The 24,007-nt window shown below is 35.4% G+C and overlaps 1 protein-coding gene and 1 pseudogene across 7 annotated transcripts in view; both read right to left on the bottom strand.

The window, feature by feature from the left end:
• Positions 1 to 24,007, bottom strand: part of CSMD3 (CUB and Sushi multiple domains 3) — a 1,461,887-nt gene that overhangs the window by 966,082 nt on the left and 471,798 nt on the right. The gene's annotated exons all lie outside the window — the stretch shown is intronic.
• LOC139186985 (GTP-binding nuclear protein Ran-like) lies at positions 4,939 to 23,645 on the bottom strand (annotated as a pseudogene).

The raw sequence follows: 24,007 nt of genomic DNA, 5'->3' as shown, positions 1-24,007 counted from the left end.
TGGGCTATCCCATGGACAGAGAAGCCTGGTGGGCTACAGTCCACGGGGTCAGAAAGGAGTTGGACATGACTTAGTGACTAAACAACAACAACATAACTGATTCACTTTACAGTATAGCAGAAAATAACACAACATTGTAAATCAACTATGTGCATGCTAACTCGTTTCAGTCATGTCCAACTCTTTGTGACCCTATGGACTGTGGCCCACCAGGCTCCTCTGTCCATGGGATTCTCCAGGCAAGAATACTGGAGTGGGTTGCCATGCCTGCCTCCAGTGGTCTTTCCAACCCAGAGATCAAATTCACTCCTCCTCCTAACTCTTATGATTTCTATCAGAGACTTCTAAATAGTTAAGTGCTAATTCAAAATTATGATAGTGAAAACTTTAAATTTGTAGATCTTGAAGATTATTATTATTATAATCTATAATAATTATGTATTATATAATAATTACAAATTAATATTATAATAATTTTATAATTATATAGTACATTATATTATATAATAATCTTATATAATATTATAATATATAATAATTTTCAAGATCTACAAATTTAAAGTTTTTCTCTAACAAAATCTTTGAATGAGCACTTAATTTTTTAGAGTCTCTGTAGAAATCATATGAGTTTTGAATTTTATACATTTCCAAATTCCCCAAAATGATCATAAACACCTGAGAGCAGCAGGGAAAATACTTGGAAGTCTCTATATCAGACAGACCTGACTACAGGTCTTTGATTTTGTCTGTTTTTCTAGGAGAAAGTACTTGGGAATCTAATATGTGAGTCAGTTTTATTACTATTAACAATGAGCCATCCATTGCTGAGTACTGAACTGGTTTTCACATAATGCTGACAGACCAACTAACAAAAATTATTACTTTTAAGAGCAGGAGACACATAAAGACAACATACACAAAACAAAAGCAGAACAATAGATATAAGCATCTCAGAAATAAAAAGGCAAGCTATATTCTATAACACATTTACATAACATGTTTTTATGTTGACATTTTCAATTGTACAGAGGTTTCAAAATAAACAAGATTTGATGTCAGCATATTTTTTTTTAAATGAGCTTATCAAATCAGATCAGATCAGTCACTCAGTCGTGTCCGACTCTTTGTGACCCTATGAATCGCAGCACGCCAGGCCACCCTGTCCATCATCAACTCCCAGAATTCACTGAGACTCACGTCCATCGAGTCAGTGATGCCATCCAGCCATCTCATCCTCTGTCGTCCCTTTCTCCTCCTGCCCCCAATCCCTCCCAGCATCAGAGTCTTTTCCAGTGAGTCAACTCTTCACAACAGGTGGCCAAAGTACTGGAGTTTCAGCTTTAGCATCATTCCTTCCCAAGAAATCCCAGGGCTGATCTCCTTCAGAATGGACTGGTTGGATCTCCTCGCAGTCCAAGGGACTCTCAAGAGTCTTCTTCAACACCACACTTCAAAAGCATCAATTCTTCGGTGCTCAGCCTTCTTCACAGTCCAACTCTCACATCCATACATGACCACAGGAAAAACCATAGCCTTGACTAGACGGACCTTTGCTGGCAAAGTAATATCTCTGCTTTTCAATATGCTATCTAGGTTGGTCATAACTTTCCTTCCAAGGAGTAAGCATCTTTCAATTTCATGGCTGCAGTCACAGGAATGTAAAAATTTAAGGGTAGAAGTATATTTCTTTCCTGTTTGTAATCCACACAAACTTTGATTGAGGAGACTTTTCAGTGATTATGTTATATTGATACCCACATGATATAACAGAGTAAATGACACAGAAAGGTCACAACATTTTACATTACATAATGTTTCATATAATGCCCAACAGCACATTCATCTCATTACCTTACAAAAAGCTCTCAATGGAATGTTCTCATGAAATAATTTATTTTTTAACGTTAGATATAACTAGTTATCTCTGGAGGAAACATAAACAAGGATGTTTTATTAAGGAAATTGTCCTCGATTTTAAGGGAAATTTTTAAAAAATTAAGATAGTCAAAGCATATACTGCTAAAATAAAATTAGTAGGTTTAAACATCTTAGACGTCATACATGTAAGTAATAATGAATAAATCTGGTTTGCATGATATAGATTATATTCAGTTGAGAGGAAAAGTAAAAATAACAAAAAGAAATATCAGCCTATTCTGTAAACCTTTAAATCTATTAAATTTAAGATATGCAGATATACTGTTTGAAACATATTTGTATTATACACTGCACATTTAGTAACCTATGGAAATAAATTATGTATGGTTGGTGATCTGATTTATAAGCTTGCCAGCAGAGTTCAGAGGCAATGGATCAGAAACAAAAGACTGCCTTATCTTAGATAAGAAAATGGCATTAAAGAATTAGCCAACTCTCTCAGTGATGTAAAAATCACAAATGTCAAAGACAGAATAAATTCATACCAAGCTTACAGAGTAGTCCTGAAAATTAAAAAAGCATACAAAAGAATATATTTGCTCCATCCTTTCCTTCCCCGACGGTGTCCACAAGTCTGTTTTCTGTATGTCTGTACCTCTAATCCTGCCCTGCAAATAAGCTCATCAGTACCACTGATCTGATCTGATCTGATGCATTAATACACGATATTTGTTTTTCTATTTCTGACCCATGCCACTGGGATGAATTGAGATAGTAGCTTTAAAACATACACATTACCATAAGTAAAACAGATAGCTAGTGGGAAGTTGCTATATAACACAGCCAGCTCAACCTGGTGCTCTGTGACAACGTAGAGGGGTTGGATGGGGTGAGAAGTGAGAGGGATATTCAAGAAGGGGGAACATATGTATACTTATGGCTGATTCACACTGCTGCATGGCAAAAGTCAGTACAACATTGTAAAGCAATTATCTTCCAATTAAAATAAATTTTAAAAAAAGAACATATATGTTCATATCTATATTACATTTAAGATTTTCCAATTTAAAAGAGTATTTGCAGATTCTAGACTTGTGCTCAGTAGTAACTGTTCCCTTCTGGTTGTCTAAAGGGCAAATCAATTTAATAGGTATCCATTAAGTTATTTAATATAAAGTATTAGGCATGTGAATCAATCTAAACATCTCACAGATGTCAAAATATTTTATTTAGAGATCTGTATCATCTATTCTCTCAATTTACAATATGAGATAAAATTAAACATTCTAATTTCTCAGCAATTTAAAATTCTGCAAGAATGAAGCTTCCACATCTAGGAGTAGTGATGTATATAACATTGGATGGAAGAAAATGATAAACGAGAGTTGTGAGCTGAGGTTATTTCTAAATTTTCATCTTCAATTTTTTTTTCAAGTTTAGCAAAGCTTCAACATTACAAGTGAAAAACACTCTAATAATTTTCTGAAGACGTACTCAAAATGTAGTAGTCCTTTTGAAGGTGATGTTTTGCAAACTAAATACTATATATTTCTGACATTGAAAAATACACTCTTGGTATTGTTCGTTACATTAACCTGGAAGGCTCAGAGTCATTTCATTCTTTCTACTGTATTCAGTGAGAATAGTGCATAGCCTAGATAGATAAACTACTTCCCACTCTACCTCTAATTTCCAAATGAGGTAATTTTGTAAACAAACTTCCTAAAATTACAATACCCTGCTGCTGCTAAATCACGTGTCGTGTCTGACTCTTTGCAACCCCATGGACTGCAGCCTACCAGGCTCCTCCGTCCACGGAATTTGCCAAGCAAGAGTACTGGAGTGGGTTGCCATTGCCTTCTCCAACAATACCCCGGATATCTGTCAAAGAATATATGCAGTTCAAGTTTCCCTATTATATCAAAAATAAAACTTTTCTATAGAGATTTTATATTATTTTTATGTTAAAGAACTGAATTGAGTTATTTTTTCTAAAGAGCTCTACCTGCAAATTCCTAAATTTTACTGTCTCTTCAAATCTTCTTCTGTTACTCGACTTTACACATGAAAGTTTCACACAAATAATTTATAAGTAGATATTTATTGGCCACCTTCTATTTCCATATGTATAATTCAAATTCATGTTAGAAGAATTTGAACGTCTTATATATTAACTTCAAAGAAAATTCTGTATTTGTGAAAACACTAACAACCAACTTGGCCATTGAACTATACTATAATTTCCTGAAGGCTGGGTCTTCATTTGAAATTCAGTGTTTATAGCACAAGCACATAACAAGTGTTCCATAAATGTATGTTGAATTACATTAAGGGTCAACACCTAACCTTCAAGAAAAATAAACCAATTTTTTCTCATCAAGGAAAAGAGAAAGTGTGATAACATGATATGTCAGCAAAAAAAAAAAGGTAAAAAAAGAGAATTTTTTAAGGTCTTTACTCTAAACTTACTTTCACATGAGAATTTAGAGATAGATTTTACTAGAAATATTTCTAGTAATTTGGCACAATTTACCTCAGTTACTTATAATAGGGTTGGGTATTATGACTACAACATAAATATTCTACATTGCCACAATTAAAAAAGGAGGTTTGAAAGCCATTTACCTGAATCAACTTGGAACAAACAATAAAATATATTTCAGGTATATTATATTAAAATATTATTATATAATATTCATTTTTACTCTCAGAATATAAAATATTTACTTTCAATCAAATTATTTACACTCTTATTGAGACATCCCACAACTAGCATGCTCTGTTTTCCTGCAGCTCCATTTTTCTACTTCCCCTCAAAATGACTCTTAGAAAGAACTCTCTGTACATACTTTTTTCATTTGTTGTCTAACTTTTCCTCTTGAACCCATTCCAGATGGGCTTCCATTCCAGAGGGAATGGAAGGGCTTTACTTAAATGGCTCTAGAGGGGCACCAAGATTCTAGCACTTAGTAATCCTTAGTAATCCTTTTGGAGAAGGCAATGGCACCCCACTCCAGTACTCTTGCCTGGAAAATCCCATGGATGGAGGAGCCTGGTGGGCTGCAGTCCATGGGGTCGCTAAGAGTCGGACACGACTGAGCAACTTCACTTTCACTTTTCACTTTCATGCATTGGAGAAGGAAATGGCAACCCACTCCAGTGTTCTTGCCTGGAGAATCCCATGGACAGAGGAGCCTGGTGAGCTGCCGTCTATGAGGTCGCACAGAGTCGGACACACTGAAGTGACTTAGCAGCAGTAATCCTTTATCCTGGAATGCCTTCTCCAATGTACCTTCAAGGCTTTCTCCTTCACTCTCCCTGCCACACCTTCTTGGTATAAATGCTGAACACTATGTCTAAAATTTTATCTCCTCACTGCACTGTCGTTTTCCCCTGTTTTATTTTTCTTCATAAAGTTATAACCCATAATATAGTTTATATTTTATTTAAATGTCTTTATATATTATACCAACATTATCTTTCATATACCTCTTATCATCCTCATTACAGTTTCCTGCAACAAAAAGTCAATAAGCTGAACTCCAAGAATGTCAAAGTCCCTTCTCATCCTAATATTCTCAACCCCTTAGCAGTATCAGTGCAATTTACCATGGCTCCTTTGAGAGGCAGTATGTGTTGTCCTAGGAGAGCTTGAGCTTTTACAGATAATTAAGAAGGAAAATACTTCCAAACATCACAAGGTTCATATCTCTCATGGAGTATCAGAGAGGATGTGGCAGACCTCTGATAATCCACCAAAATTAAATCCAGAGCAGAGGAAACAGTGTTTGGGGGACACAATGCTTATGCTTAGAGAGACCAAGTGGCAGCAGTCATCAGTGCAGAATATCAAAACATTGCTGAATGTCATTATTAGGAAAAAAAATTCAACGACAGCAGAAACGAAGGCAGCAGTTGGACATCACGTGGCAGTATGCCAAAGCAGAACCTAAAGCAACAATCCCATTGTCCATGTCCAAGTGCTGCCTGTTTTTCAATGCTACCTACCATATCCAAACTTTCTACTCAACACCCCCACTTGGGTTTCAAATACGTGTCTTAAACTCAAACTCTGAATCAGAATTTTTTTTTAAGATATTTGAAATACAACTTTATTCTGATTCAAAACAAAAAGGAATGGGAATGACAAAAACAAGATTCCACCTCTCAATATGTCATGTGACTATAGCAGTCTTATATCTGAAACTCAAAGAAGAAACAGCTGTGTTTCGAAACACCTAAATATGCAGGTCCAAACAATGAAGATAGTTTTGTAACTTCCATATTCACTCCAAAGCCTGTCCATTTTCTTCAGCGTCCAAAGATGAAGCACATGTTCTGTTTCCCTATATAATAAAATGGCAAACACACGGCACCACTGATATCACAGGAAAGTTGCCTATAAAATTAGACTTCGGATGTTGGGCCCCAGCTTCACTTTCTCACAGTAAAGCATCTGTCTGAGCAACCTCTAAATTGTGCTTGTATAGCCACTGCCAAGGCTGGGTCTCTGACCACCTCTGGTGGGATGAGAGTAGGCATGGCAAGAAATTCCAAGTTAGGGTCTCTGATCAGTTTTCTAGCAAGACAGAGGAAGGGCTTTTCAAAGTTTTAGTTACTTTTGGCAGAAATGTCATAGTACTGAAGATTCTTCTTTCTGTGGAAGACAACTTGACTTTGCCTTAATCTTTTGGTCCTTAATATCCACTTCATTGCCACACAACACAATGGGGATGTTCTCACACAGTCCTATCAGATGTCTGTGCCAGTTAGGCATATTCTTGTACGTAACTCGATGTTACATCAAGCATAATAATGGCACACTGAGCTTGGATATAATAGCCAACTCTCAGTTCACCAAATTTCTCCTGACCAGCTGTATCCCATACATTGAACTTAATTGGTCCTCTGTTGGTATGGAGCACAAGGAGATGGACCTCAACAATTTACTTCTCAAATTCACCAGTCAGATGACCTTGCACGAATGTATTCTTTCAGTATCACCAGCACCAACCAATACAAGTTTGAACAGAACTTGGAGTTCTCCGTGGGCAGTAATCTCTTGATGTTCCACAGGCCAGGTCCCAGTACCCTAAGGGCCTCTGCAGCTGGGGAGGGGAGGAGGTCTGCCAGAGGACCTGAGAAATCGTCTCCTCAAGACTGCTGCCCACTGCAGCCGCCCCAACACCCCCACCCCAACCCCTCTCCATATCAGAATTTTTAATGTCCTCTTCACAAGTATGTCTTTCCTCTATTCTTAAGTGTGTATGTGCATGCTCAGTCACTTCAGTCGTGTCCAACTCTTTGCAACCCCAGGGACTGTAGCCTGCCAGGATCCTTTGTCTATAGAATTTCTCAGGCAAGAATACTGGAGTAGTTTGCCATTTCCTTCTCCAGGGGATCTTCTGAGTCTCTTGCCTCTCCTGAATCACAGGTAGATTCTCTACCACTGAGCCACCATCAGGAAACCCCTATTCCTCAATACGTCACATCAAATGGCACCATCACTCATGAGTCTGTCAAACATTTAAGTGTCATCTTTTAATTCTTTATTCTCCTCACTCCTAGAATCCCAATGAATTTGCAAATCTTCTTCTGCCTCTAAAATCCATCCTAAATTTGTTCATTTTTTAAAATTTCTGCTCTTATGATAACAGACAGGTGCCTATGTTCTCACACAGACGATGCAGTAGTCCCTTTTTTTGATTCTACCAAGCATTCTTACAAACTGCTTCTTATCCAGTAGCCAAAGCATTCTTTTTCCAACTGACATGTCACTACCAAGCTTTACTTTTCATTAACCTTGAATTAAATTTTGACTCCTTACTCAGTCCTCAGAAGGCCTAGAAATTCTGGTCTTCATCCACCCTTCTCACTCATCTCATACAAAGCAACTTTACCTTCACCATACTTTAGTCTCACTGTTTCTTTTCCCTTAAACATGGGAAATTATTTGCCATCACATGGCCTTTGCACTTAACATTCGCTGAGCTTGAATGCCATTTCCCCAGGTGGTCCTCTGGTTAGTTAGCCTCATCTTCATTATTCAATCAAGAATTCAGTCCTCAAATATAACTATACTGGGCTTCCCAGGTGGCGCAGTAGTAAAGAATCTGTCTGCCAATGCAGGAAACACAGGAGACTCGGAAGATCCCCTGGAGTAGGAAAAGGCAACCCACTCCAGTATTCTTGCCTAGAGAATGCCATGGACAGAGGAGCCTGCTGGGATACCATCCAAGGGGTCACAAAGAGTGGGACATGACTGAGCATACAGGCACGCACATAACTGTAGTTGGTTGACCGTAACACACCCTTCCCACTCTAGCACATTATGCTACTTTAATATTTACATTTTTTCTGCTTTTGAAGCTGTTTCCTTTATTTACTAATATAGTAATTTCAGAAGCCCTTCCTTTAGAACATCAGATCCAAGCAAGCAGAGAGCTTGTCTATCTTTATCATTGATCTTAGAACTGCATAGTAGTATAGAATCCAATTTAAACAATTTTCTTAACAATGAACTGAATAGAAACTTTAACATTAATTTATACTTTAAAAAGAAAATTTAGGTTTTTTATTTCACTCAAAAAAATGTATATTCACCAGGCAATCTGTGACAACAAAGTTAGATTGTCTCTAATCTAAAAGTTACTAGATGATGGATTTATAACAACTCATAAATATTTAGCTTAATAATATTAAGAACTTGAATTTGGGTCATATAATCATCATGTATTATTACTCAAATCATAAATTAGAAAAGACACAATGAATTTATCAAGGAATAATTTCATTTAAATAGCCATATGAGAATTTTCAGTTATAAGTAATATTAATAAAGATGAAAGAAAATATCTACACATGAAGACAACCAAGAATTCAAAGTTCCATAACTAAAATGAAAGTTTTTAAAATTGTATCCTCCTACTTACATATATAATAACTACTTCAAAACAACCACTACTTTTAAATGTAGAGGAGTGAATAGAATTAAGTACTTCAAGGCTGAGTATGTAGGATATGAAATTAAAAAAATATAAAACAGTGCTCTTTTTGGTTGATAGCTGAAGTAATGAACTAAATAGTAATACACATTTTGTTAACACATCGTAAGCAAAAACTTAATAAAATTTCCTCATATTGTTTTTCCTATTATGGAATCACTAAACAAACTGAGCTTTTTTTACCTATTAAGTAGAATATTTTAATAATTTGATAGTGATTTCTTCAAACTGAACCCAGTGTCACAAAAATAAACAGTTTTATTGATATGGAAATACTGTGGTTAAAATACTAAAATTCCATTGAAAATTCATATAATTAGGTACACAAGCTTCTCTGAAATAAATTTCATCATATTTTATCAGGAATACTTGAAAATAATGATCTAATTTCTTTGTTTTTATTATTTTTAATCAGTAAACTAATTTCCTCTGAAATATTAGCTAGTTTAGAACACCAGATATTCTGTATTCCATTAGTATATGGCATGAGCTTTAAATATTTCCAGTTAAAAATTTAATGAAACAGCTATACTCTAAATAAAATTCAAGCATTATATTATATGAATAGACTAGACTGCTAAGTTGCTTCAGTCGTGTCCGACTCTGTGTGACCCCATAGACAGCAGCCCACCAGGCTCCCCTGTCCGTGGGATTCTCCAGGCAAGAATACTGGAGTGGGTTGCCATTTCCTTCTCCAATGCATGAAAGTGCAAAGTGAAAGTGAAGTCGCTCAGTCGTGTCTGACTCCTAGCAACCCCATGGACTGCAGCCTACCAGGCTCCTCCGTCCATGGGATTTTCCAGGCAAGAGTACTGGAGAGGGGTGCCATTGCCTTCTCCGATAGACTAGACTAGTAACAAATAACTTTACTGTTTCAAGGGCTTTAAATAGCCAAGGTTTATTCTCGGTCATGCAAGTTCTCTTGCTGGTTCTAGGCGAATCTCTTAGATGTCTGTCTTTGAGTGCTTTTTCTTTCAAACCAACAAGGAAAAAAAAACAACTTCTAATCCAGAGTAACAGAGAGAAATATTGGAAATAAAGCTGTCTAGTTAAGTCCAGTTTGTCTAATACTGACATATGATCTAGAATATGTAAATTCAGTTGTTTCCATTCAAATATCAATGCTAAAAACATGCATAATTAAAATGATATGCTTAAACATGCTGAGTTGATTAAAAAATAACATTGACATATTTATATTACAATTTTATGGTCAAATGTTCCCTTCGGTACTATTTCTACTTTAATTAAACTGATTTTATAAATGTAAAGAAGTAGCTTCCCTAGTGATACCTACAATCCAGTGTCTTCTTATGGGTTCACTTATTTGAAAATACTGAATAAGCCAAAAATTACACTTTTTCTCTATGGTTGGTTTTCAATTTAAAAATTTAATGCTATGTACAAAAAAATTCTACACAATGAAATAGAGGTTTTGTTTTTTTTTTTAAATTAAAGCACACTGGAGATAATATAGACTTCCATAAATGATTTAGAGGCATTCTCAAATAATACCTAACAAATTACATTATAGCTACCATAGCAAAAGGTAAGGAGAGTTGTAATCAACTGGAAATTAGCAAATTTATTCAAGAAATTGCATAATGCAACATTAATGCTTTATAATACATAGCACAGAGTCTACTTATGACTCCCCAGGGACATTCATAATGGTTAAAAAATTTAAATAGTTTAGAAATTAACAGTAAAAGCACAAAGGTTCATCTCTCTAGGTAACTCAAAGCAAACTAGATAATTTTATTTTGTGTCAGATTCTATCTAATTTGTGGTTATAACCCTACATTTTCATTCCCATCACTGCATGAAACAAAATATATCAGATTTGTGTTTTGAGACATAAATCTAACACTTGGCAAATGGAAAGATTTGTTTCTGATTTGGCACCATATAGAACTGTCTGATCATCATGCCCTGATAATAGCTATCCTTCAATTATTGCATCCTACATCCATAATCATCAGTCTACCCATTTCCCCTCCTACTTTATAGATACTGCTTTTGTTACAAGACAATAAATATATAAATTAGACACAATTTTCCCTGCTGCTATTTTTGCTAACTACTAATTGACTGAAAGAAAACTACTACTGAAAATTGTGTTTGAAATCCCTTTGTCTCTTATTAAATTTTAAAAGTGGCTACTGGCTGAAATGTGAAAAGAACCTGAGATAGTAGATGTATGGAAGATGTGATATTACATGCTAACTAACTTGAATTTTTGAACCATGAATCACTTTGGAAACATCAGTTATTCTTTAAAAGGTCTGACATACAGAGAACAAAGAGAGAAACGGATTTAGATCCGGGGTATCACCTTTGCTTCCAGGTTTCTATTGGCAACATTTACATTGAAAACAGAAACAGGAATTTTCTATTTGAACTGCAGAGGAAAGCAGAAGACATATCTGGGAAGCAGCTAGGGACTCAGCAGAAGATAGAGTGAAGTGTAACATTTTTTGCTTTTAATAAGATATACAAGTTAATTAAGGGTAATTAACCTAGCAGTAGGTTATAAAGACTACAGGGCCTTGTTTTCTTGCCAAGGTTTATGTGAGACTCAGAGCTTCAGATCCTTAACAGAAATACCATAAACCTGAGCTTACTTAATTGGTTACAAAATAGAATTAACCACAGAAAAAATTGTGATACTTCTACTATTTATTTGTGCCTACTAAAATCTTTGCTTTTAAACTACAGTAATCATATACTTCATAAGAAGTACCATATATTATAAAGAAATATCATTATATTTGTTTTTAAAAAATGAACAAGGAAGAAAAAGAGATTGTACCAAATGATAATGCAAAAAATGTGCAGTTGCCCCCCTGGAACTCAAATACCTCCTTCTCTTCTCGTCCATGAGTCCATAACTGTTACTTCTTTTCATCTCTAGGACTGCTTCTCCTCAGTTCTCTTACATTTCCCTGGTGTCTATTGTTTGGAATCCTGTGCAAGCTATTCTTATATTTTGGAAGGTACTCCCTCCCTGAAACATCTTTATTACTTCAGGGGTTTCTGCATCAGCTTTATGTACAGGATGAACTTCAGTGTCAAATAGACTGTACTAGAGTGTTGGAGGGACCATCACCCACATGGATACTAGTCATCCAACAGAACTGTTTGAATCACAATGCAGAGCAAATTTGTCAGTTTGAGAATTAAGTCCTAGGTGAGGTTCTAGGAATTAAGGAGGAAAGGAAATATGAGGCAGAGACAGGAAACAAACAAACTGATAGTTTCCTATAGTTTGGAATTGATGGGAAAGAAACAGATGGAATTAACTGTTCATACATTTCAAACGGACTTTTCTCAAAATTTAATTTTAAACAACTGGTTTCAGTTCAGTTCAGTTCAGTCGCTCAGTTGTGTCTGACTCTTTGTGACCCCATGAGTCGCAGCACGCCAGGCGTCCCTGTCCATCACCAAATGGTGTTTACCTAAACTCATGTCCATTGAGTCGGTGATGCCATCCAACCATCTCATCCTCTGTCGTCCCCTTCCCCTGCCTTCAATCTTTCCCAACAGCAAGGTCTTTTTAAATGAGTCAGCTCTTCCGATCAGGTGGCCAAAATACTAGAGTTTCAACTTTAACATCAGTCCTTCCAATGAACACCCAGGACTGATTTCTCTTAGGATGGACAGGTTGGATCTCCTTGCAGTCCAAGGGACTCTCAAGAGTCTTCTCCAACACCACAGTTCAAAAGCATCAATTCTTCGGTGCTCAGCTTTCTTTATCGCCCAACTCTCACATCCATACATGACCACTGAAAAAACCATAGCCTTGACTAGACAGACCTTTGTTGGCAAAGTAATGTCTCTGCTTTTTAATATGCAGTCTAGGTTGGTCATAATTTTCCTTCCAAGGAGTAAGCATCGTTTAATTTCATGGCTGCAGTCACCATCTGCAGTGATTTTGGAGTCAAAAAAATAAATAAATAAAGTCAGCCACTATTTCCACTGTTTCCCCATTATTTGCCATGAAGTGATGGAACCAGATGCCATGATCTTCGTTTTCTGAATGTTGAGATTTAAGCCAACTTTTTCACTCTCCTCTTTCACTTTCATCAAGAGGCTCTTTAGTTTCTCTTTACTTTCTGCCATAAGGGTCGTGTTATCTGCCTATCTGAGGATATTGATATTTCTCCCTGCAATCTTGATTCCAGCTTTTGCTTCTTCCAGCCCAGCATTTCTCATTACATACTCTACATATAAGTTAAATAAGGAGGATGACAATATACAGCCTTGATGTACTCCTTTTCCTATTTGAAACCAGTCTGTTGTTCCATGTCCATTTCTAACTGTTGCTTCCTGACCTTCATACAGGTTTCTCAAGAGGCACATCAGGGGGTCTGGTATGCCCATCTCTTTCAGAATTTTCCACAGTTTATTGTGATCCACACAGTCAAAGGCTTCAGCATAGTCAATAAAGCAGAAATAAATGTTTTTCTGGAACTCCTGCTTTTTTGAACAACTGGTTTAGTTTTCATGTATTCTTGATATTTGATAAGCACATTTACTTAGTATAATTGGGACACACAAATAGTTAATGAAAAGTTAGTGGGGTATCAAACACACTGTAAAAGTATCAACAAAATTTTAAATACTTTATCTTAAGATATGTAGATGTACACTCATCCATAAATCTGATATAAACCCAAGAATTCTCTCTTTAGGCAGATATCTAACAATTGCAACTGTAATTAACTATATATATATATATATATATATATATATACACACACACACATATATATACATATATATGTATATATATGTAGTTGATGAAACATAGTTCCTTACCATTCCATTTATTTAAAGTTGAAAAGTAATTAAAAACACCTATTAAACAATTTGTTTTAAAATGCTTCTTTTTAATATTATTGTTCTACTATTTTGCATTACTTTCTATTTTTAACTATTTTCAGTTATTATATGCCTACTTTTAAATGTATCTGTTCCCTACTTAGCCTTTAGATACTTTTAGTGATCTATCCTTATTAATCTGACCCCAAGCATTCAAGTTGTTTTCATACAGATAACATTCACTATGTAGTCATTGGCATTTCTTCAAGAAATACATATACATATTCACACTTATTCCCAAACCTGTGGTCTGGGAATTTGTTTTGCAAAACTGTGTTCACTGAATTCATCTGAAGCTACACAAAAGTATTTTCTTCTTTTGGAGGTAGTTTACATACATAAATATGAAAGTAGGTATACTTTATTACATATTTAGTGGATTCTGATTGTCATATTGTTAAAGGCCAACTTTTAAGAAGGAAATAATTTGAATAAAATTTTGACTGTTTTCATAAATCTGAAAAGAAAGGTAATGACAAAAGTAAACAAAGCCATATATCTTATAATGATTAATTGAGGTTAGAATTCAGATTTTCCTAAATCCCTTCAATTTGTACAATAAGGACAGAATATTCTGCCTTCCTTTCCTAAAGGAAATCAACCTTGAATATTCATTGGAAAGACTGATGCTGAAGTTGAAGCTCCAATACTTTGGCCACCTGATGCAAAGACCCAATTCATTGGAAAAGACACTGATGCTGGGAAAGATTGAAGGCAAAAGGAGAAAAGGTGGCAGAGGATGAGATGGTTAGATGGCATAGCAACTCAATGAACATGAACTTGAGCCAACATTGGGAGGTAGTGAAGGACAGGTAAGTCTGGCATGTTGCAGTCCATGGTGTCGCCAAGAGTTGGACATGACTTAGCGATGGAACAACAAATTCTGCTGTCCATCCTACTTTTTATCCAACTGATATTGTTAATTGCTGTGGGGCTAAAGTTATTTAGTCAAAGAATATCTTCACTGCATGGATATTCATTTGAAAACTCTACTGATTTAAAATATATGTTACATTTTATACTGAAAATAGCATGTTCAATATTTAGTATATATATATATATTTTTTGCATTATCAGATTTATATTTAATTTGGTGATGAAAATGCAACTCAATCTATGTCAGACTCACTACTTATGTATACACTTGATTTCCTTTGAAAACTAAAACCCTGACCTAGAAAATAAGCACACTGCTCAGGGACACCATCTTGTAAGGTTGATAATTAGCCACCTGCTGTGCTCAATAAATCAGTCTGGAAATTATTGACCTATGTCACAGCATTTTCACCTCTTTATTTACTGGAAAGATGTGTTTACAAACCCAACATCCTTCCACTGCATTTGTTTAGGTGAAGATATCCTACTCTCTTTAGATGTAATTTATGTTTATAGATTTTTAAAGCAAAAAAAATAATAAATATAATATCGTGGAAGTATTAATTTTAATGGTATATTAATAGAGTCAAATACTCATATTTTGTAATATTTAAAGTAGTTATCTAAAATTCACTGCTTAAATGACAATTATAATGGTAGAGGCTTAGTATAATCAGTATTTTTAAATCATTTCAATAGCTTTACATGACAACATTTTTTTTCTTCATCCTCAAACACTGTTAAGCAGCTAAGGTAATTACTAAAAGTAGCCCTTGATAAGGTGGATTGAATTAAAAATAAATTTATGAATATAACTAGTATGCATCAACAGGTTCCCACTTTTTTCATTTTGCTAAAAAGTATGTATAAATTGTTTTGTTTTTTTATGTTTCACTTTGTTTAATGTATGATCTACTTAACATGTTTTACAGAGCAAGAAACCTATAAGGTAATAATAAACAAGGTACACAAAACTTGAGATTCTTTAAAAAGACACATTTCTTCTTAATTTATTTAAGCTCTACCTTACTCTTCAAAAGTATATGATATTCTTATTAATAATACTATAGGATAAAACTAAGTCATTAATGAAACTAGTAAATGGTATTTAATAAAAGAAGAAAATACAGCTATCCAATGGTGAGGTGGAGCCTCCTGGTCCAGCTTGTGAGAACTTGCACATCTCTTCATATTCAGTGACAGGTTACTAGTTTGGTTGACTATGGAACTGGAACACTCCACAGATTAGGACTTTATTCCCCTCTGTTTTGAGAGAGGAATTACAGCACTGTCACTGAAACCATCCTATCTCTGCAACTCTAGGAAATACCCTGGATCTATTCTATCATACAGACAAAGTGTTGCTTGACAAGACAAAATTATGTACCATAGAGAAGACCAACTGTAAGTTTCACTTGAATGTTCTTTAACATAGTACAACTTAGTAAGTTATTGTAATAAAGTGTTCATACAACAATTATTTGTAAACTGTCTGTTTTCCTGGTGTATCTTCCACAATGAGTAAAAAACATACAATCATATAATTGATAATCTAAAGTCTTTAGATATAAACTATTTAGGTATCAGTAAATATATACCAAACACAGTGCTTTGGCTTGATTAGATTTTATTTTAACAAGCTACATTTTTTGGCAATAAATAAGTAGGTGGATGTGCTGTTTCTTGAGTTCAGTTTCTCAGTCATGTCCAACTCTTTGTGACCCCATGGACTGCAGTACACCAGGCTTCCCTGTCCATCACCAACTCCCAGAGCATATTCAAACTCATGTTCATTGAGTTAGTGATGCCATCCAACCATCTCATCCTCTGTCATCCCCTTCTCCTCCTGCCTTCAGTCTTTCCCAACATCAGGGTCTTTTCAAATGAGTCAGTTCTTCACATCAGGTGACCAAAGTATTGGAGTTTGAGCTTCAGCATCAGTCTTTCCAATGAACATTCAGGACTGATTTCCTTTAGGATGGACTGGTTGGATCTCCTTGCAGTCCAAGGGACTCTCAAGAGTCTTCTCCCACACCACAGTTCAAAAGCATCAATTCTTCAGAACTCAGATTTCTTTATAGTCCAACTCTCACATCTACTGGAAAAACCAAAGCCTTGACTAGATGGACCTTTGTTGGCAAAGTAATGTCTCTGCTTTTTAATATGCTGTCTGCTAAGTAACTTCAGTAGTCATGTCCGACTCTGTGTGACCCCATAGACGGCAGCCCACCAGGCTCCCCCATCCCTGGGATTCTCCAGGCAAGAATACTGGAGTGGGTTGCCATTTCCTTCTCCAATGCATGAAAGTGAAAAGTGAAAGTGAAGTCGCTCAGTCGTGTCCGACTCTTAGCGACCCCATAGACTGCAGCCCACCAGGCTCCTCCATCCATGGGATTTTCCAGGCAAGAGTACTGGAGTGGGGTGCCATTGCCAGATGCCATGATCTTAGATTTCTGAATGTTGAGATTTAAGCCAACTTTTTCATTCTCCTCTTTCACTTTCATCAAGATGCTTTTTAGTTCTTCTTCACTTTCTGCCATAAGGGTGGTGTCACCTGCATATCTGATGTTATTGATATTTCTCCCTGCAATCTCGATTCCATCTTGTGCTTCATCCAGCCCAGCATTTCTTATGATGTACTCTGTATATAAGTTAAATAAGCACAGTGACAATATACAGCTTTGACCTACTCCTTTCCCAATTTGGAACCAATCTGTTGTTCCATGTCCAGTTCTATTTCTTCTTGTCCTGCATACAGATTTCTCAGGAAGCAGGTCAGGTTGTCCGGTATTCTCATCTCTTTAAGAATTTCCCACATTTTGTTATGATACACACAGTCAAAAGCTTTGGCCTAGTCAATAAACAGAAGTAGATGTTTTTCTGTAACTCTCTCACTTTTTCGACAATCCAAAGGATGTTGGCAATTTCTTAGGTCACTTCTAGTTTGCAACAATAAAACCATAAAATTATTCTAGAAAAGAGTTATATTTCTATTTTAAGTTTCAAGTACATCAAAATGTTGTTCAATGTCATTAAAATCCAAATAACATACAAGGGATGAGGGACAAAAATAGCCTGCTGTTCTTTCAACTGAATGCTATAATGCATTTCCTCAAACTCTTCACTAAGACACCAGTAAGGTTTAGAAGATATTACATAGCTGAAATTATGAATCAAATTCACAAAATTTAGAATCAGTAGTCTCTATATCACGTGCAAAATGCATATGATTTATTAGTATTGCTATGGGAAATAGATGGGGAAACAGTGTCAAGACTTTATTTTTCTGGGCTCCAAAATCACTGCAGATGGTAACTGCAGCCATGAAATTAAAAGACGCTTACTCCTTGGAAGGAAAGTTATGACCAACCTAGATAACATATTCAAAAGCAGAGACATTACTTTGTCAACAAAGGTTCGTCTAGTCAAGGCTATGGTTTTTCCTGTGGTCACGTATGGATGTCAGAGTTGGACTGTGAAAAAGGCTGAGCGCTGAAGAATTGATGCTTTTGAACTGTGGTGTTGGAGAAGACTCTTGTGAGTCCCTTGGACTGCAAGGAGATCCAACCAGTCCATTCTGAAGGAGATCAGCCCTGGGATTTCTTTGGAAGGAATGATGCTAAAGCTGAAACTCCAGTACTTTGGCCACCTCATGCAAAGAGTTGACTCATTGGAAAAGACTCTGATGCTGGGAGGGATTGGGGGCAAGAGGAGAAGGGGACGACAGAGGATGAGATGGCTGGATAGCATCACTGACTCGATGGACGTGAGTCTCAGTGAACTCCGGGAGCTGGTGATGCACAAGGAGGCCTGGCGTGCTGCGATTCATGGGGTCGCAAAGAGTCTGTATAATATATTATTGTAATATTTTATAATATATATTATGTTGTCACATACTTTATATAATATTAAATATCTGTATACATACACAGATACTTTATAAATGAATGAACAATTAAGCAAACTTATATTGACCATGCATGCTCAATTTTTTCCTGATAGGTGTGCAAATCTGAAAAGCATGGAGACTTTTGCTCTGTTCTTTCTTGTCTATAAACCAAAATCCCAGACAAAAGCAAATCATCTTGCTCTGTCTTTTGTGTAATGATAAGCAGTAGAATAGTCAAGTCTATGTTTTACCTGTTTATTTTACAGTATTTGGGATGAAAATCCAAGACTTGCAATGCATTAGGGAAGAAATGACACTCATTTTCAGTAATGTGATATCAGGGTGAAGACCAGGTTTCATATTTCAGTTCTGGCATATACTAGCTCAGTGACAGAGAGGATGATTCATATTTTAAGTTTCAGGTTCTTCATCCATAAGTTTTACAATAATTTCAAGAATTTTGTGAGGATTTTAAAGGTTTTAGCATACGTCTTAGATGGAAAAAGTACTCTTAATTATTAGATTTAAACCCTACCTATATTTTGTTATGGAGGATGAAGTAAAGAGTGAGGAAAGGGCTGTGGTAGAGAATTTCACTTTAATAAAAAAGGAAAGAAACAGATGACACATATTATTTAAAACATAAATAAGATTAAATATATTTTTGACCAATCAGAAAGGGAGATTTTACTTAAAATAACAGAATTCTTTCCAATGCATTTAATTTCAGCCTTTTTAAAAAAATTAATTGAAGTATAGTTGATTTACAGTGTTGTGTTAGTTTCGGGTACACAGCAAAGTGATTCTGTTACACACACACACACACACACACACATTTTCATTTTAAGATTCTTCCCATTACAGCTTATTACACGATATTGAATACAGTTCTGTGTGCTATAAAATAGATCCTTGTTATCTATCAATAACATATATACACGTATATATGTCTATAACATACATATACATACATATATATATCAATAGCATATATACACGTCTATAGATACATATATACATACATACACACACACACACACACACAAACACACACACACACGTTCCTGTCTTTAGTTGTTCAATCATGTCTGACTCTTTGAGACCCTATGGACTATAGTCCGCTAGGCTACTCTGTCCATGAGATTTTCCAAGCAAGAATACTGGAGAGGGTTGCCATTTCCCTCTCCAGGGGATCTTCCAGATTCAGGGATTGAACCGGCATCTCCTATGCCTCTTGCACTACAGGTGGATTCATTACCTTTGAGCCACTGATTCCCCTTAGACATATATATATAGTAGCATGTATCTGTTGATCCCAAACTTCTAATTCATCCTTCCCTCTCTTTAAGCCTTTTTAAACTGATCATGCTTTGGATTCTAGCTTTGTTTGGACTTTTGTTCATTCCTGTTATAAATCAGAGAAAAAAACAAGCCTCACAAACTTATTCACATATGCCACATGGAAGGATAAATCAAAATCTACCTTCATCCCTGACTTTAATGTACATGACTAAATTGTACTATAAAAAAAGAATCTGTCATCAAAGGTCATTTAAAATCATGGACTATCTCTGAAGAAATTAGAGCTGGTGGCTCAAATTCTCAAACAGGTCAGGACAAAGGAAAACGCTGCTTTGTAATGTTGATATACTATACCATATAGGAATTAATGCCATTTTGTTTATTTCTACTGGAAGAGAACAGCCTGAATTTGGGTTAGTGAATGTTAAGGCCCGATTCCTAAAGGAACTTTTTTCCTAATAATTTGAGATTAATATTTGCTTCTTCTTGAAATGGTAAGTAAAGGAAAAGAGAATTCTGACTTCCGTTTTATGCTTTTGCTTCAAGAGTTTATCTGGGAAACAAAGGCTGTAGAAAAATATTTAAGTGAATAATTTCTTTTTTTTTTCTTTTTTTTTTTTCTAATTTTATTTTATTTTTAAACTTTACATAATTGTATTAGTTTTGCCAAATATCAAAATGAATCTGCCACAGGTATACATGTGTTCCCCATCCTGAACCCTCCTCCCTCCTCCCTCCCCATACCATCCCTCTGGGTCGTCCCAGTGCACTAGCCCCAAGCATCCAGTATCGTGCATGGCACCTGGACTGGCAACTCGTTTCTTACATGATATTTTACATGTTTCAATGTCATTCTCCCAAATCTTCCCACCCTCTCCCTCTCCCACAGAGTCCATAAGACTGTTCTATACATCAGTGTCTCTTTTGCTATCTCGTACACAGGGTTATTGTTACCATCTTTCTAAATTCCATATATATGCGTTAGTATACTATATTTATGTTTTTCCTTCTGGCTTACTTCACTCTGTATAATAGGCTCCAGTTTCATCCACCTCATTAGAACTGATTCAAATGTATTCTTTTTAATGGCTGAGTAATACTCCATTGTGTATATGTACCACAGCTTTCTTATCCATTCATCTGCTGAAGAGCCACTATGGAGAACAGTGTGGAGATTCCTTAAAAAACTGAATAATTTCTTGATTCCTTTAGTCCTTGTATTCTCCTAATATCCAGATCTTTCAGTAATGATCCAGTCTAAATGGAAGTCACTGTCCCTGCTGTAAAATGGAATTCTAAAATTCTAGTCTGTTACTACCCCTGGTTACTTTATTCTATCAGTAATGGCCAAAAAAGCAGGAGGATATTTTCTTACTATCATGAAGACAAGGAATATGTACCATAGTGAACTTAGAGACACATGTCCTAGTTTAGACAATCAGTAAATATTTTTCATTTAAATCAAGCAGAAAAATCCTATGACTATTCAATTTTTTAAATGAGGAAAAACTTAAATAGTTTAACTATTCATAGACACATGACTAAGAGTAAAATAAGGCTTGAATCTAGGTATGTCAGTTTCCAAAACATCAGCACTTTATACTACCCCATGCCTCTCTCAGGAATATTGACCAGAAGGTTCAACATAGCCTTAGCCCTCCTTCAAAGTCTACAAGGATTTTTCTCCTATAATATGACATATTTGCACAGATGGTCCTCAAACCAGTAGCTATTTGCATCTGAGTTAAAGGATTTTATTTACATCTTTTGCTGCTGAAAATACATTTATTTAAATATTGAACTCCTTAGTATGCAAAATAATTCATATAAACCACTCCCCATTAGGTCATAAATTTTGTCCTTTTTACTGAACACTGGGCTTCCCTTGTGGCTCAGCTGGTAAAGAATCCACTTGCAACATGGGAGACCTAGGTTCAATTACTGGGTTTGGAATGGCCAACCTAGATAGCATATTCAAAAGCAGAGACATTACTTTGCCAACAAAGGTCCGTCTAGTCAAGGCTATGGTTTTTCCAGTGGTCATGTATGGATGTGAGAGTTGGACTGTGAAGAAAGCTTAGTGCCGAAGAATTGATGCTTTTGAACTGTGGTGTTGGAGAAGACTCATGAGAGTCCCTTGGACTTCAAGGAGATCCAACCAGTCCATTCTGAAGGAGATCAGCCCTGGGTGTTCTTTGGAAGGAATGATGCTAAAGCTGAAACTCCAGTACTTTGGCCACCTCATGCGAAGAGCTGACTCACTGGAAAAGACTCTGATGCTGGGAAGGATTGGGGGAAGGAGGAAAAGGGGACGACAGAGGTTGAGATGGCTGGATTGCATCACAGACTCGATGGACGTGAGTTTGAGTGAACTCCTGGAGTTGATGATGGACAGGGAGGTCTGGTGTGCTGTGATTCATGGGGTTGCAAAGAGTCGGACACGACTGAGCGACTGAACTGAACTGAACTGAACTGATACAGTCCTTGGAGTTACAAAGAGTCAGACATGACCGAGTGACTTTCACTTACTAAACACTACTAGTGTTTGACAAAAGGTGGGTAATCAATAAATGAATATATACATATTATTTTCCCTGACTATATGCATAAACAAGTGATTATCCAAGAGAAAATGTGTGTGTGTGTGTGTGTGTGTGTAAAGGTAGTACTTAAAGTATAAATATATTGTCAGAATAGGCAATTTTAAGGTATTCTATTTGAGCAGACACTTATTCAGAGTTGAATCATGAATTTTGTGGCAACAGGTTCTTGTAAGTTAACAGGTAGCAAGTGAAATAAGCCAACAAATTCTTTGATTTATCTAAAATTCTAGTAATTTTAAATATAAAACTTTAGAATTGTTGGAAAATTTTAAAGAAGCTTAAGAAATTACTACAAAAACCCCTGGGGCAAGGGGGCTCCCCATATATTGCCACCATTATAAAAAGGAAAATTTTAAAAGAAAGAAGAAATAGGATGACTATAGCACAATTGTATGAATAATAATAAGCAGATTAAAACAATGTCAAACATTAATAGCAAGAAAGTAATAAAAGTCAAAATTAATGAAAAACTTTGAAATTTAGATTTAAAAAAATTATAAATCAGTAAAATGAGATATAAGTATGTAAGAAAATTAAGTTTTATCTTAGTGTGTTTACATATATATATCTATTTTATAATAATAATATCTAGAAATAAATACTTTTGCTTAATGATTCTTTTTGTTTTTTTTTTTTTTTTTTTTTACTATTTAACCACTTACAATGTAGGGAATATTTTCTTATTTTAATCAAATTATTTTTCTTCTCTGTCTTAGCTCTTAGATTTTTTGAGATAATGTTTATTCTTTTCAGTGTAACTGACTTAAATATATTTTTACCAAATGGTCACTGTCAATATTTATTTCATATTTTCCTATTTCAGTATACTTAACCACTTTCAGATTCATTCATTTAGTCTTTTCTCACCATTTTTTTCTTAATCTACTCTGGAATTGTAGAAAACAAAACTAAAGATATCATATCTTCTTTATCCATCATATGTCAATGGATATTCAGGTTTCTTCCATACCTTGGCCATTGTTAATAGTGTCTCTAAGAACATTGGAGTGCAAATATCTTTTTTAATTAAAGTTTTGCCTTTTACATATTTATGACCCAGACTGGGATTCCTGGATCAAATGGTAGAGACTCTGTTTTAAATTTTTTTAAGGAAACTCCCACTGTTCTCTGTGGTAGTCGTACCAATATATGTTCCCAAAACAGTGTAGGAGGTTTCCGTTTCTCCACACATTCTTCAGCATTTATCATCTAGACTTTTTCACAGTGTCTATTCTGACTAGTATGAGGTGATATGTCATCATATTATAGTTTTCATCTGCATTATTTTAATAATTAGTGATGTTGAGCATTTTTTCATGTGCTTATTGGCCATCTGTATTTTTTTTGAGAAATGTCTATTTAGGTCTTCTGTTCATTTTTAATTTATTTTTTATTAAATATTGAGCTGTATGAGCTATTTGTTTATTTTGGACTTTAATCTCTCTTCAGTCACATCTCTTGCAAATATTTCTCACATTCTGTAGGTTGTCTTTCATTTTGTTTATGCTTTCCTTTGCTGTGCAAAAGTGTTTAAGTTTATTTTTGCTTTTATTTTCATTACCCTAGATGGC

This window comes from Bos indicus, chromosome 14 (assembly GCF_029378745.1).
Source record: "Bos indicus isolate NIAB-ARS_2022 breed Sahiwal x Tharparkar chromosome 14, NIAB-ARS_B.indTharparkar_mat_pri_1.0, whole genome shotgun sequence".
NCBI classification, from domain to species: domain Eukaryota; kingdom Metazoa; phylum Chordata; class Mammalia; order Artiodactyla; family Bovidae; genus Bos; species Bos indicus.
This window is presented reverse-complemented; position numbering and strand designations above follow the sequence as displayed.